This window comes from Epinephelus moara, chromosome 2 (genome assembly GCF_006386435.1).
Source record: "Epinephelus moara isolate mb chromosome 2, YSFRI_EMoa_1.0, whole genome shotgun sequence".
Taxonomy (NCBI): domain Eukaryota; kingdom Metazoa; phylum Chordata; class Actinopteri; order Perciformes; family Serranidae; genus Epinephelus; species Epinephelus moara.
Window position 1 is genome coordinate 5,194,772 of NC_065507.1, and position 15,647 is coordinate 5,210,418.

Consider the following 15,647-nt stretch of genomic DNA (forward strand, 5'->3'; position numbering starts at 1 on the left):
GTGTGTGTGTGTTGACACTGAGGTGTTAATTAGAGAACAGAGAGCAGAGCAGAGACGCTTCAGCAACAGCTTCAACTTTAAAGATTTACTGTTGTCGCTGATGCAGATATGAGACAGACAACTACTGTCATCTGATATTATCTTATTATTCTCCTGAGACCTGAACTGTTGTTTGATATGCATTTTCAATTTCTCTGAGCTATTTGGGATCAGTAGGACCTGATAAGTATAAAAAAACTAAACATTGTCAACGATAATAAATCCCCAAGGTTTTCAAACGAGTGCTTCCTAATTAACAGCGTCTCAGCTTGTTACTGTTGCTAAAATTAGTCAAATTTGTTGCCGTGTCAAATTACAAACATTATTAATCATAAATAAACAAGTTTCAATCATAAAATGTGATCAGGTTTTGAACCTTGTCCACTTTTGTGTCGGGATCGGCTGCAGACTGACTTGGCAGAGATGGCTGCCATCTTGTTTTTACATGGATTAGTGTATTGTGCTCTTACTACCACTAGGTGGCACAAAAAGTGTCCAAGAACGAGGACAACAGGTCTGAGTTAAGCAGAATGAAGTATAAGGTCCAGTAAACCCAAAATGTGATGTCCTCATATGAGGACACGGGGTCTCAGGAAGATATTATTTATTATATCTATATCTCTGTGTCTTTATCATCAGTTTGCACATCTTTGAATCTTTGCCTCTTTAGGTGTTGTGTTAATCCAACGTCGTGCCTTTTACAATAAGTTACAAAGTGCTTTAGAGACGTTAAAGCAGTAATGATGGTGCATTTTTGAGCAAAGCAGTGTCCACTGGCCGGAGCAAAACTTCTCATCTTACAGCTAAACAGTGCACTAAAAGCTTCTGAAAACATTTGAGGTGAGAAAAAGTCAACACAGTAAAAGAATCTTGATTAGTTTTTTTTTAAGAATATATTTATTACATGTTTTACAAACAACACAGAACAAAGCAACTCAGACATGACTTAGTGACTCCTCAGCTCTGATTGGCTGTATTCGGTCAGACACAGTAGATTCTAGCTTATAGAGCTCGTAAGTTGCGTGTTTCTGTTTCCGGTACAAGGGACTTTAAACATCGATTTCTCATAATGTATTTCAATGGCTAGATGAAAATTATTTTCTGGTCCCGTTTGAATTGTGCCATGAATTTCACGCGTTGTTTGTGAATTTTTAATATATTTTTTCGTGCAAAGAAGGCTACAATTTAGCGGGAAGAAGTTTGATACTGTTAGGTTTTGTGTGAGAGCGCTTTGTGGACTACAGCTCTTCGCTGCTCTCGACGCGTATGATATACGTCACCACTCGCACTTGGAACATGGCTGTGTCTCTGGTACACTTCACCGCCTTCTTCCAAGTTTTAACATCAGACGGGAATCGAAAGAAAGAACAGCCGTTCTTGTTGGAATGGTGACTATCGGGTACGAAACACACCGGCATCTTGATCTGATGGCTCCGTAGATCGTGGCAGAAGACGCAGCAGCAGCACTGTGAGTTGAGAAGTGGAGGGAAAGTGTGATGACGTGACGTCACATAGGCGACATGTAGTCTTTCTCATTACGTTGTTTCCACAGCCTTTAACTGAAGAATCATACAATAAACTGTCAAACTCTTAACATGAAAAAAATATTATTTAGACCCACACAAAACATTTGTGTAATCCAAGGCATTTAATGACTGGGACCAGAAAATAATCATTTTCTCTCCATTGACTCCCATTCATATTTTCCGAGCCTAGAGGTCCGATGGGAATCTACCGGAAGGGGCGTGACTTACGAGCTCTATGCCATTAGGAGCACTATGAACATGATTTTTTTTCACAGATTATCTGTGTGATGTACCACTGCGTGGATGTTGTGACAGTTTCAGCAAATATGACAAAAAGTTTTTTGTATTAAAGTTGCTAATTCTAGTTTTAATATAGCAGCGATCATGTCGTTACTGTCACAGCTGGCAGAAAGTTACTGTGGCGTACTGTGAGTTTAGATCACAGACTGTGTTAATAATGGACCTAGCTATCCTGGCATCACCCATTGGTTTGAGGACTCTTGTCTTAAAGCCTCGATTTCGGCATTTTGGCCATCACCATCTTGGTTTTTTGGAGCCAGAAGTGACCACATTTGGATGAGAGGCTGGTGCTTTGGAGGAGCGAGGGGCGGATGTGACTCACAGACTGTAGGGACGCCTTAATAAAATGTAAGTGGGTGAGTTATATAAAAATTCGCCCCCATACAGCTGTCATGAATGTTATAATTAGCTATAGAGACCAAAACTGGCTGTAAACATGTTTATTCCTGCTGTAAAGTTGGGCATGTTTAGATGACGGTCTGTGGGGATTGACTCTGTTTTGGAGCCAGCCTCAAGTGGCCATTAGAGGAACTGCAGTTTTTGGCACTTCCACGATGGCTTCATTTTTCATCCTCTGAGTTGCTGCTTGGTTCAGATCCCACGGTAAATGAGACAGATCAGAGGGGTCATCAACTGAGCATGTTATTTCATGTCATTTACACTCTCACCTGTTAGTGCCAGCTGTTCTCACTGAGCACTGAGAGGTGACACTTTTCCCGAGCAGTGTGTCAGAGAGAGTGAGGAAGAGGAGGAGGGGCGGGAGCTCTGAAAGTGAGAGTGAAAGAAAGTCAACAAAAGTGGAGGTTTTGTCAGTAGATCAGTAGACCTGGTGAGATGATGCAGGTTCCTGGTGGTGGAAGTATTTAGATACCTTAGTTAACCGCTACCACTAAAAGTCCTGCGTTCAAATTCCTGCTGAAGTAAATCTGACGTTTTTGGATTAATATCACTGCTACATTAATGTGTGTGTTGCATTTTACTGCTGTAGATGTTTTGAAACCTGGAGCGACATCACGTTTCTTGTGCTGCATTCAGACGCCTTTCGCAAGTATTTAAATCTTTGAACCCTGAGCACACCGCTGCGATTCCTTTCACAAAACATGGGAAAAAAGCAACATGGTAAGAAATGCCCAACACATTGAAAAAAAAAATAGATTTAGAGAATCATTTTAAAACAAAATGGAGCTGCTACTTTCTGACTCGTCTGTGTTAAAAGCACAGACAGACAGACAGACAGACAGACAGACAGGATACTGGGTGAATTCTATATCCATGTGTGGAATTTCCTGTGTGAGCGTTCAAACAGCAGCAGACCAGCTGACCATCAAACTGTCCTCAGCAGCTTTTTGTTTACTCCTCTCTTCACACTGTCCCGCTACATTCTGTCCACCACCCCGTCCTCAACACCCAGCCTCAGTTCACTTTATTAAAGGTGACCAGTTCAAATGATATTACCTTTAATTTGTTTCCAAACTGGAGCACAGATCCAGTTTTGTGCGTGGGCGTGGTTCTCCCAACTCGGTATTGTGGCTGCACACTAAGGCCTCTCAATCAGGTGGAAAACTACTACGCATAAGATGGGTACACTGTGGTCATGAAGGGATGGACACGCTCAGCAACAATACTCAGGTAGGCTGTGGTGTTTAAACCATGCTCAGTTGGTACTAAGAAAATCTCCCCCACACCATTACACCACCAGCAGCAGCCTGAAGCGTTGATACAAGGCAGGATGGATCCATGCTTCCATCTGAATGTGGTTTTTCCAATCTTCTATTGTCCAGTTTTGGTGAGAAAACCCGTGTGAATTGTAGCCTCAGTTTCCTGTTGTTAGCTGACAGGAGTGGCACCTGGTGTGGTCTTCTGCTGCTGTAGCCCATCTGCTTCAAGGTTGGACAAGGTGTTGTTGCTTCAGAGATGGTCTTCTGCACACCTTGGTTGGAACCAGTGCTTATTTGACTTCCTGTTGCCTTTCTATCATCTTGAAGCAGTCTGGCCATTCTCCTCTGACCTCTGGCATCAACAAGGCATTTTGGCTCACTGGATATTTTCTCTTGTTGGGACCATCCTCTGTAAACCCTAGAGATGGTTGTGCTGAAAATCCCAGTAAATACTCAGAGCAGCCCGTCTGGCACCAACAACCATGCCACGTTCAAAGTCACTTCAATCACCTTTCTTCATCATTCTGATGCTCCGTTTGAACTTCAGCAGCTCGTCTTCACCATGTCTACATGACTAAACACAGCCCTGGATAGGCAGATGAAAATAGATGGATATATGGATGGATGGAGGGATACCTATTTCAAGCTAAGACCTTAAGCTTTCATTTAATGTAGGAATGACCACTGAAAGATGTTTTGATGATGAGCAATTCACACAAGAGTAAAAAGTGTGACAACCAGATTAAAAACTCAGTAGAAGAAGAAGAAGCAGAGGTATAGTATGTATCTAACTGATTCCGATCATGGTTAATATGTGTGCAGCTGCCGTCAGTGTTGCAGGAGCAGCACTAGATGGCACTAGTGTTCTGCTGCTTCCCTTCCCTCCCTCTCTCAGACACCATCATAAAGAAACGATGCCTGAAGCTAAACTCTCAGTAATCCCTCAGAACAGCAGCACTCCCAGACTTTTGTCTACATAAACCACTGCTGGCTATTGTCAAAAACGGGAACAACATTTCAGCGTTGAAAGATGGAGCATGACATGAAGATTGACATGGAAGTTATTGTAGGAATACTCAGTCACTCAGCGATAGTGTTGTTCAATACAGCATCTCTCTGGTGGCACATTGAAGGGCCACAACAGAGCTGCAGCTTCCTAGAGTATGGCCCTGGGCGTCAGGGGCAACACGTGGGAGTCTGATCCACCACCCATCAACTGCAAACACATCCTGCCAAAAAAAAAAAAAAAAAAGGAGATGACCCATTTCCTTCAAATCTTTACATTCCTCCCCCTCCGCCGGCCCTGAATCGCTTGGTAATTGAATTTCCATCCCGCGCAGATACGTCCAAGCTTTTTGTTCCCTGAGTGAGATACTCCAATCATCTCAAAGGATCAAGTCAGCGCCCATCGAGGCCTTTGATGTTCATAATGAGCGCTTCCCTCAGCTCAGCCCTGCAGCGCTGCGCTGTATGTTTCTATAAAGGCGTTAGGATTTGAATGGGTGCGTGGGTGCTGGTGTGGTGCAGGGGAGGAGGGGAGCAGAACCAAATATGCTTTTCATTAAAGATGAAAGCAGAGAGAGCTTTTACTGTCTCTGACGTCTGTTTAGGCTAAGTGTGAGGGTGTGTGTGTGTGTGTGTGTGTGTGTTTTCACATAAAAGACAGATTTGCCTTTGACCCCCAGTGATTTGTTTTCACCTGGAGGCTCGTCCGTGCCATGTGACTGCAACTGCACGTCTGGGGCCTTTTTACTGCTGCAACAACACGGATATGAGGCTCAGTGCCGTGTCATCGCTGCATCCAGACAGATGCTGAACAGGACACGTTAAAGACGATCTTATAAGCACTTGTCGCTTCTCTTTGTATGTTCACTGCACTTTAAAGGTGCAGTCAGCGACTCTTATCTGATACACTTTCTGTCACATTCAGCAAGTATCTATTGGTGGTCCTCTAGCTGTGTGTGTTCATACACAGCTCTGGCTCTGTGAAAGGGAAACTAAAGCCCTGTTTCCACTGAGCAGTTTGGTACGCTTTTTTGTGGATGGTACCAACAGAACTGTTCCGTACCGTCCCCACTTTTGGTCCCCCCTCTGTTGGGGTACCTAGCACACTGGTACTAAAAGGTGGAGCTGTGAACACTGCAGTCTGATTGGTCAGTAGAGGACGGTCACTCTGCTCAGGGCTGAGTTGTGGCTGGTTTTGAGGCTCATGTAACCACTGTTCATACTGTGGAGAGTTTTATTAGTAAACTGTAACTATAAAATGAAAGGATGTTTTGCTGCCTCTCACAGCAGCTGGAGTCTGAGAAAAAATAACTTCATTCACTGGGCCGACTGCCGGCAACTTTTAAGGTGGAACGTTAACTTGTAATGTTACTCAATGCATGAGTTGATGACGTGAATCCATCAGCACTCCTTAAATTTCACTGTGACAACTTTGACCATCACTTTAGTTTGTATTGTCTCTCTTGGATGACAGACAGTTTTAGTGATGAGTGGATCTTCAAGTGTTTATACATATTAATTTCGACCAGATTATTTGAAGGTCATATATTCTAATCCTCACTTCCTGTGCGCTACAGCAACACTAAACCCCTGAGCTTGCCTGAGAAGGACTAAATGCACAAAGCTGCTATTTTTAAATATCCCATGGAGAGAGACTCTCACTGCAGCCTGTTCTATTTTGTTCTGAAAATGTGGGCGTGCAGCCTCGTTCTGTGGACGATAAACCAGGTGCAGACCAGTGCTGGACGGAGCAGTGAGTGACAACAACCCCGCCCACATTTAAGAGGACTGTCTGAACAGACCGAGGGTCTAGGTACCATGTCTGAAGGGCTACTGTTGGTTCCAAAGGTACTGTACTTGAAGTGTGTGGAGGAAACGTGGCTAAAGTGACCTGGACAGAGACACACATCGCTATTAAACCAGCAACAAAGGGCGTTTTTTTCATGCACAGGACAGTGGAGAGGCCGCGGATGAAGAAGAAAGAAAGAAGATATACTTTATTAATCATACACACATGTCATATGTCATATACACACAGGCCCAAAATACACACACGAGCAAACAGGGCCTATACATGCATTAAATGGAGCTATGTCAGAGCGAGGGAGCTGCCTTGACAGTGAATGAAGACACTTAAGAAGAGAAAAGCAGGAAGTGAGAGGGATGGTAAATGTGGCGCATGCTGAGCTCCACAGTGCAATATTAACTATCTTTCCCCAGAACTGCTGACTCCACATTTAAAACTCCTCAAGGCAGTCTCTCACATATTCAGCTCAGGCAGAGAATTGTGTCAAGTTTTCATTTCGAGCCTCCATAAGTCCAAATCCTGGGATGTGATGTGTTCACTGTTCACCAGCCACACCAGTCTGCAGAGAGTCAAAGCAGTGGAACCCAAAATGTTTTTTCTATCATTGAGTCAGTGACATTTTGTAGATATTTCATGTTATATTCAATGCATTAAATTAACAGGTCAGAACATGTACAGAAACTGTACAGATAACCCAAACAGTAGCTGCAGGAGGTTTGTGTAGAATAAACAGTTTGGATGAATTTTGAGCAGAGTCTGAGTTTCCCTGATATTGTAGATGTCAGTTTTTATATGAGTCTGGACCGAGCAAGCAAAATAGCTCTGATAACTGTGTGCTACATTAAACAGCACAAACAGTAAGAAGCAAAATTATGTTTCTTTCCAGTAGAGAAGTGTGAGTTAGCTGCTTACAGCCATCACAATGGTTCTAGTTAAGAAGGAGTACAAAGCGATATGCTTGAGAACAGACCATCATGCGTTGTTGTAACATTGCTGAGCAGTTAAAAATGTGGGTAGGTGGTCATGGTGGGAGGTAAATTGGGAATGAGCAAGAAGAGGAGTTCTGAAAGCCGCTCAGTGGTGATTAACACTCCTATCATCCCACACTGATATATTACAGCAGTTATGTTGTGTGCAACTCTCAGTGTCTGCAGAGAAGGTTTCCCACCAGCTGCCGCAACCAGCATCAGAGTTTCATTTGGATAAACAGGTTGAAGACGCCTCAGCCAGTTTGGTTGGGTTGTTTTTCTCTGTCACAGTGCAGCTGTGTTATTTAGGCCGACATATCATGAGTGTACTTCATATAAATCTTGATAAATCCCACCCAGCCGTACAGGAATGTCAGGCATGTGCAGTTTGTCATATAATTCAATATGAAGCTTTTCCAGACCAGGAAATGGAGGCATGTGCTGAACAATAGATTCAAACAGATGCTCAGTGGTTTCAGCTGGAATGTGGGCTCAGTGATATCACAGTGGAGACGCTAGGTTGATGACCAGTTTGGTCAGAGAGGAACCACCAGCTATTCAGCACTGGTGTCAGTCTGCACTGGTTCAGCTCTCCACAGCTGTACTGTCACAGAGAAAAACAGAAACATAGCTTTACTGTGACTCTATTTCAAGCTGTGTAAAAAATGTTATAGCCTTACAGAATTATTTCATTTCTGTGCAAGCATAACTCTGCACCACAACAAACATGGCTCAGACGCCAGAGTATGTTCTGGTACGTTGTGGGTGGACACGTCCATATTTGTGTGACCTCAGTCTTGTTTGTGACTCCGTCTGGACATTTGTTTTCCATTTATGAAGACTTGCTCCAGTAGAGCCGGCACAGTGGTCACTGTCAGGGCAGAGCGGGCCAGTTAGTACAACGTCCACCATCTGGGAGCTGCAACATATCTCTGTCTCTGCTGACCTCCATGCATCAAAACCTGTACATGTTCTCTGGCAACAACATGTGGGAACAACCCAGAACTGATTTTCTGTGGCATGCTGTCAGTTTGCCAAGTCAGGACTCAACGATGAATATGCACCATCCTGCAGTTCCTACTCTCTTGTCAGCACTACTCAGTCCAGTGACGACCAACAGACATGTGGCGAATTAAAAGAATAAACATAACAAAGTGGACAAAGACAGACGCAGATTCTTTCATACAGGACACAAGGAGTCCATTAATTTAATTGGATGAGTATGGAAATGATAAAAATCACATGTAATATCCTTCACAGTCAACGAATCTTAATCCAACTGGGCAATTTTAGAGTGATGTGTTCGGCACTTCTCTCCACCACCATCATCCAAACCCCAAATGAAGGAAATATCTTTTGGAAGAATGCTTTCTTCCCTTGAAGTAGACTTGAATATCTATGTGGTGTACCAACACCTTACAGGTCACTTTAGGTTGGTTTTTCCTTAAAGCCTCAGTGTGTAAAAATGGTGAGTAACAGTGACATCAGCGGTCAAATTCTAGATTGCAGCGCTCACTCGCGCTCACTCACCCCTCCCGTCGGGTAAGTGACGGTGGCCTCGTAGGACAAAAAGCCTTGCGCAGACAGCAGAGTTTTATGAGTTTTTCATGAGTATCTAGCGACGAGGTGAATATTTATTTAGGAATCTAAACCATGTTACGATATGTTATAGCTTACCAGTGAGATACAGGTTATCTGTGAGATACATGTTAGGAGTGTTTTATCTCTAATTGTTTTGGCGACACGAGCAAACATTAGCACAGTAATGCTAAAATAACACGTTTTATGTGATAGTCACGGCACAGTGCGGCAAATATAGGTTGGTACGATTATAATATATGCGTTTCCAGAGTGTTCTTCCACAGGACACAGGGAGATGAGGAAGAGGGAGAGGGAGAGGAGGAAGACCAGGGAGAGGAAGGGGGCGAGGGGGTAGAGGCGGTGCAGGAACGGCCAGGCGAAGAGGTGTGTCTCGGCTACCCAGAGGGAAGAGGAGGAGGAGAGGGTGGCAGCCTTCGCAGCAGCGCGAGAGGAATCAACAGATTAGGCTGTAGGCTAGGCTAACCATTTAGCTGTAGCTCTGGGATAACGTTAGCCAAGGCTAGGATAACGTTAGCACGTAAACGTAGCCGTCACTCGAACTTAGACGAGAGGGAAAAGTAGTTGCAAACATGAAGCCAAAATGATTTTAAAATATCAGATTGAATTACCTGTCTAGCAGAAAGCAGGCAACCTCCGCATCCCTTGTGAAATCCTTCTCCTTCAGGAGTTCTTTCCACCTGGAATAAGCAACGCCGATATTCACTCACGTTTTGTCCTGTCCTCGCTTATCTGATCTTTTTCTTTTATTTGGTGGCGTGGTTTCCCTCTTACGGGGCAAAACATATGTGTGGTCCTCCATTTAAAGTGCGACAGAATCATAAAAGTACAGAGCAGGTTCACACAGAAGCGAAGAAGAAGAAGTCATCTGTCTGTGCGTGTTCGGCACACTCTTTGATTTCCCTTTGTTTCTATTGATTTGAACCTTTTATTGATCTCACTGATGGTTGTGTGTTGTTACTGATTTGGTCTCATTGTATTAGGAGAGCCTAGTCACCGAAAGAAATGCTGGCATTGTACGTTCCTGCAAACCACAAATATGTTGCATTTGCAGGTTTCATAAAATCGTTTCTAAAGTGACGTAGTAAATGAGCTGACTTTGTCAAAGTGAGGTGCAGGGGATGGTGGATGGGCTGTCACTTAGGCGAGACGCCTGCCAAACAAAACTGATTATCAAGAGAGTCATTGCTGTGCTTCCAGCTGCTTTTTAGGCACCAGACGTGGGTGTTTCATAGCAACCTGTCACTGTTTTACAAGCGGCTTTTAAGAAAACTAAATATTGGGGTTTTGTAGCAACCTGTCTGTTTTTCCAGCAGCTTTTTAGGCACCAACTATGCATTTTCTGTACTGACCTGTTGCTGTTTTTTAATGGCTTTTTAGGCATCATATGTGGGTGTTTTGTAGTGACCCATCGCTTTTTCCAGCAAATTTATAGGCACCAAATGTGGGTGATTTGTAGCAACCTGTCACTGTTTTTCCAGTGGCTTTTTAAACACCAAAAGTGGGTGTTTTGTAGTGACCAGTCTTAGTATTCAAGCAGTTTTTTAGGCACCAGATCCAGGGTCTTAGTGGTGACTGATCACTGTTTTTCCAGTGGCTTTTAGGCACCAAACATGGGTATTTTGTAGTGACCTGTCCTTGTTTTCATGCAGCGTTTTAGGCACCAAATTGGGTGTTTTGTTGTGACCGGTCACTGTTTTTCCAGCGGCTTTTTAGGTACCAAACATGGGTGTTTGTAGCAAGCAGTTGCTGTTTCAGTTGCTCATTCAGGCACCAAATGTGAGTGATTTCTATGATCCATCCATGTTTCTCCAGCGGGGATAGCGGCATGAAAAGTTGTTCTGTTGTGCTGTTAGCTTGCATTACTACCTGCGTTGTGGTATAATTTTGTCCCTAGCGGTCTTTGTCTGTGCAGACAGTTGAAGAGTTTAACACTAAATTCAAATATGTCTTTACGTCGTTCAGGAGAATAACCTGAAGCACATTAATTAGATTAGAGCTGTGTAGAGCACACTCGGCACTGAGAGGTGAACATGTGTCTCAGAGTAACAGTAGATCCAGTGTGAGAGAATAAATGGCCGGCTGCCCCCTCACTGTGCTCCACTCTCTTTCACCACCTTGTTTACCTTCGAGTCCGGTGAACATTTCTGCAGGTTTTCATGAACAACACTGCATTTCTTTATCCAAAAGAATGAGCGCCTTGTGTCCGCCTGTTGGGGGCGAGGCTGACCGGACAGGAAAGCCCGGAGAGAGACAGGGTGTGTGTGTGTGTGTGTGTGTGAGAGAGAGAGTGTGAGCATGTGAGTCAAGAGAGAGTGAGAGGGAGGGGACCAGCAGCAGCCAGACAGTGTGTGTGTCAGCAGCCACATGGCTTTAGCCCAGTGTGTGTTATGACAGCGAGAGACAGTGTGTGTGTATGTGTGTGTGTGTGTGTTGAGGAGAGGCAGTGAGTGAGAGACCCTGACGGCAGCAGAGAGAGGACACAACAAAGAAAGGAGCTTCCTCTTTGGGATCACAGTCAGACTTTTGTCTCTGTCTTTGTGTTTTGGAGTTTGGTGACAGCAGCAGCAGCAGCTCACGCTCCCGTTCTGACTTTATGAGCAGCAGCAGTGTGTTTGTGTAGTCCTGTGGTGTTACTGGACCGCCCCACCCAACACACACGCCCACCACTCCGTCAGGTAAAGTAGAAGCTTCACAGATTTAAGATAAAAGGCCGACGGCTGTTTCCACACAGAGTTAAAGATGCTGTTTGTGAATGTGTGTGTGCGTGAGTGTGTGTGTGCGTGTGCAGGTGTCTGTCAGTTGGCAGGTTTGATCACAAAGCTGCTGTAACATCTTCTTCTCTTTCCTTTTTTGTGGTTAGAGTGCAGTCAGATTTCAAAGCAGTGAAGAGCTTTTATGTCCTGAATTGCAAATTATACTTCTGATATGTTGCTGTAATTATATTAACCTCATGCACTTGCAGTTTAGAAGCCATGTATGATGTCAGAAAGAACCAAATGTCACAAAATCTCCAAATAATCTGGTTAAAAGCAACAAAAGGAGTTTCTGTGATACATTTATGACCGATAATATCTTAACATTGTTACAGATTTGAAAGTTATCTTTAAGTTTTGATGTCATTACAGTGGTGGCGCATGACGTACAAGAAGGGCTTGGATAATAGAATTTACTTATATTATTGTATTTGTTTTTTTCCCAAGTTTGAGTGACAGTTTGTGACTTTTCCAGTGGTTTGACACAGTATGATAAGCATGAGCACGACTATCAGTGACTCAATGACGTATATCCCAAAGTGTTTTCATGAGCTTCATGGTTTGTAGCTTTGATTGGCAGTTCTCCATGGTTGGAGTACCCACATATGTGTTGTATGTTTTTACTATGATAATCCAAGAATGCACCAGCAGTGGAACGTGATGAACTTTACTTAAGTACAAATGTGAGGTTCTGAGACTGTAATTTAGTGTTTCCATTTTATGCCACTGTCTACCTCTACTCCACCACATCTTAGAGACATTTATTTGACAGCTTTAGTTACTAGTTCCCATTCGAATTAAGATTTTTGTTAGTTTGTTTTTTGGTTCAAATATCTGCTTTTGTTGTGAGAAACATGGCTGTTAAATGTTGTGACGCCTAGTTAAAAATGTCTGGTTTTGTTAATAGAACATCTGCTAAATGTCCCGACATCTCGTTAAAATTTTTTGTCGCCAGAAAAATGTCTGCTAAATGTCCCAACGAATCATTAAACATACCTGGTTTTATTAACAGAACGTCCGCCAAATGTCCCAACATCTCGTTAAAAATACCAAATGTTGTCTGATACACGGCTGTTAAATGTCCCGATGTCTCGTTTAAAGTACCTGATTTTTTGACAAAATAAAGGCTGCCAAATGTTCCAACATCTCGTTAAAAAATCCTGGTTTTGTCGCCAGAAAAACGTCTTCTAAATGTCCCACCATCTTCTTAAAATAATCTGATTTGGCCCCAAAAAATGTCTCATTGAAAATACCTGATTGTGTCAACACAATAACAGAAACTAAACATCCCAATGTCTCGTTAAAATACCTGATTTTGTCACCAGAAAAATGTCTGCTAAATGTCTCAAAGTCTCATTTAAAGTACCTCATTTTTTGACAAAATAAAAGCTGCGAAATGTCCTGACATCTTGTTAAAAATACCTGGTTTTATCACCAGAAAAACGTCTTCTAAATGTCCCAACATCTCGTTACAATTATCTGCTTGGCCCCAAGAAACGTCTCATTGAAAATACCTCATTTTGTCAACACAATAACAGAAACTAAACATCCCAGTGTCTTGTTAAAAATACCTGATTTTGTCGACAGAAAAATGTCTGCTAAATGTCCCAACGAATCATTAAACATACCTGGTTTTAGTGACAGAACGTCTGCCAAATGTCCCAATGTCTTGTTAAAAATATCAAATGTTGTCAGATACACGGCTGTTAAATGTCCTGATGTCTCGTTTAAAGTACCTGATTCTGTCACCAGAAAAACATCTTCTAAATGTCTCAAAGTCTCATTTAAAGTACCTAATTTTTTGACTAAATAAAAGCTGCGAAATGTCCTGACATCTTGTTAAAAATTCCTGGTTTTGTCACCAGAAAAACGGCTGCTAAATGTCCCAACATCTCCTTAAAATGATCCGATTTGGCCCCAAAAAACGCCTCATTGAAAATACCTGATTTTGTCAGCACAATAACAAAAACTAAACATCCCAATGTCTCGTTAAAATACCTGATTTTGTCCCCAGGAAAACGTCTGCTAAATGTCTCAAAGTCTCATTTAAAGTACCTAATTTTTTGACTAAATAAAAGCTGCGAAATGTCCCAACATCTCGTTAAAAACACCTGGTTTTGTCACGAGAAACACGGCTGTTAAATGTCCCAATGTTTTGTTAAACATACCTGATTTTGTTAACAGTATAAAGGCTTCTAAATGTCCACATCTCTCATTAGTATTACCTTGTGTTGACGACAGAAAAGACGTCACCTAAATGTCCCGATGTCTTGTTGAAAATTCTTTTACTTTTTATACTCTCAGTACGTTTTGCTGATGATACTTACATACTTTTACTTCAGTAAGGTTTTGAGTGCAGGACTTTAACTCGTATCAAAGTATTTTTACAGCGTGATATTGGTACTTTTACTCAAGTAAAGGATCTGAGTACTTCCTCCACCTCTGGAATTCACTCAGCTAAAATCTTACTGTCAACCCTAATGAATACCCTGCTGTTTGTTACCACTGCCTTCATCACAGATCAGTCAGTAGAAAGTTACCATTGTCTTTGTCCTGTGTGGGATCTTGTGGATGTTTCCTCCTCTGGAAGTTGAGTGTGTCCTTTGCTTATCAGCAGCAGACACAACCAGTCTGGCCGAGCTTGTCAGGTGGAGCCTGCTCACTGTAAAGCCTGAGACATTTGGCCGGCCAGCGTGTTGGATCACATGCAGAGCTGAGTCAGTTCGTTTTAAAGCTGCACTAATCAATATTTACCAGCTGCAACAGCACTGGGACGGCTGGTATTGTTCTCACATTGTGAGTCTGTGTGTGTGTCATCGTGGCAGAATGTGTCCGACAGATACGCACAGTTGTTTGAACCTTTAGAGAAGCTGTTTTGTACTTTGGCATGTCTGTTTGTCTGTGTTTGGACTGAGCAACAACCTGCAAGGCTGAAAAATCAAGCCAGTGAGAATGTGCCAAAAACGGCCACTTGAGGCTGGCGCCAAAATCCCCACAGACCTTCATGTTACGATGCCCAACTTAACAGCCTGGTACAAAAACTGTTTTGGACCCATGACAACTGTACAGGGGTTGATTTTTTTTTTATATCTCAACTGTTTACATTGTATTAAGGCCCAAAGTTATGTCTGCGAGGCATCACCACAGTCTGTGGGTCAGATCCAGCCCTCTCTCCTCCACAGCTCCACCCTCTCGTCCAAATATAGTAAAATCTGGCTCCAAAAACCAAGATGGCTACTGCCGAAATGCCGAACTCAAGGCTTTTAAATGGCAGTCCACAAACCAAAGAGTGACGTCACAGTCACTACGTCCATTATTTATGCAGTCTATGGTTTGGACAAACATGGATGTGTCCAAGCAGTGACACAGGGAGTAGGAGGGTATGAAGCAGGGAAAAGCCATTAGCCCCCCACTCTCTGCTTTCAGTTGCAGATTGCTGTATTGCAGCTAGAGTGATCTCATCACAAGACGGTCTCTTGTTTAATATTAAGGAAGGATAACTTCGGTATTTTTCAACCTGGGCCCTGTTTCCCCATGTGTATGTGTGCGTATGATTCATAGGTACCACTCATTTTAAAATTGGTTCAGTATTGAGGGAGGCGGATGCAGCCGGCAGCCGTGAGGTAGATATGGGGGCAAATGCGTCCCGTATAAGTTTGCGCATTAAAAGAGCTTTTTTTCACCACTGACCGGTTCAGATCGCCAGTGCTATCTCTGTAAATAGCATACTAAGCGTTTCCCTGACCCTTCACTTCCTGTGGGCTGTGTGACGTCATCTCACAAGAGCTTTGCGTGTTGCCGGAAGAAAACAGAGGAGCCATGCAGAGCGCCGCTCAGAGTGGCGCTGGTTGTCCCGGATTACAGTTGAGAGTTTTACTGCATCGATTGAAAACAATGGTTCGTGTTTGTGCTTATCCGAATTGCAAGAACAGGATGTCGCGCAACACCCCGTACAGCTTTCATAGGCTGCCTTTGTCGGACGGCGAGAT

At 43.1% G+C, this 15,647-nt stretch overlaps 1 protein-coding gene across 2 annotated transcripts in view; it reads left to right on the top strand.

Moving 5' to 3' along the window:
- phldb1b (pleckstrin homology-like domain, family B, member 1b) overlaps positions 1-15,647 on the top strand; it is a 164,546-nt gene that overhangs the window by 1,008 nt on the left and 147,891 nt on the right. The window contains exon 1 of one of the 2 annotated variants that reach the window (XM_050066822.1): positions 11,294-11,580. The exons of the other annotated variant lie outside the window; for it this stretch is intronic. The gene's annotated coding sequence lies outside the window, so the exon portion shown is untranslated. Of the gene's footprint in view, positions 1-11,293; positions 11,581-15,647 lie in introns of those variants that run through there. 2 annotated transcript variants of the gene reach the window in all.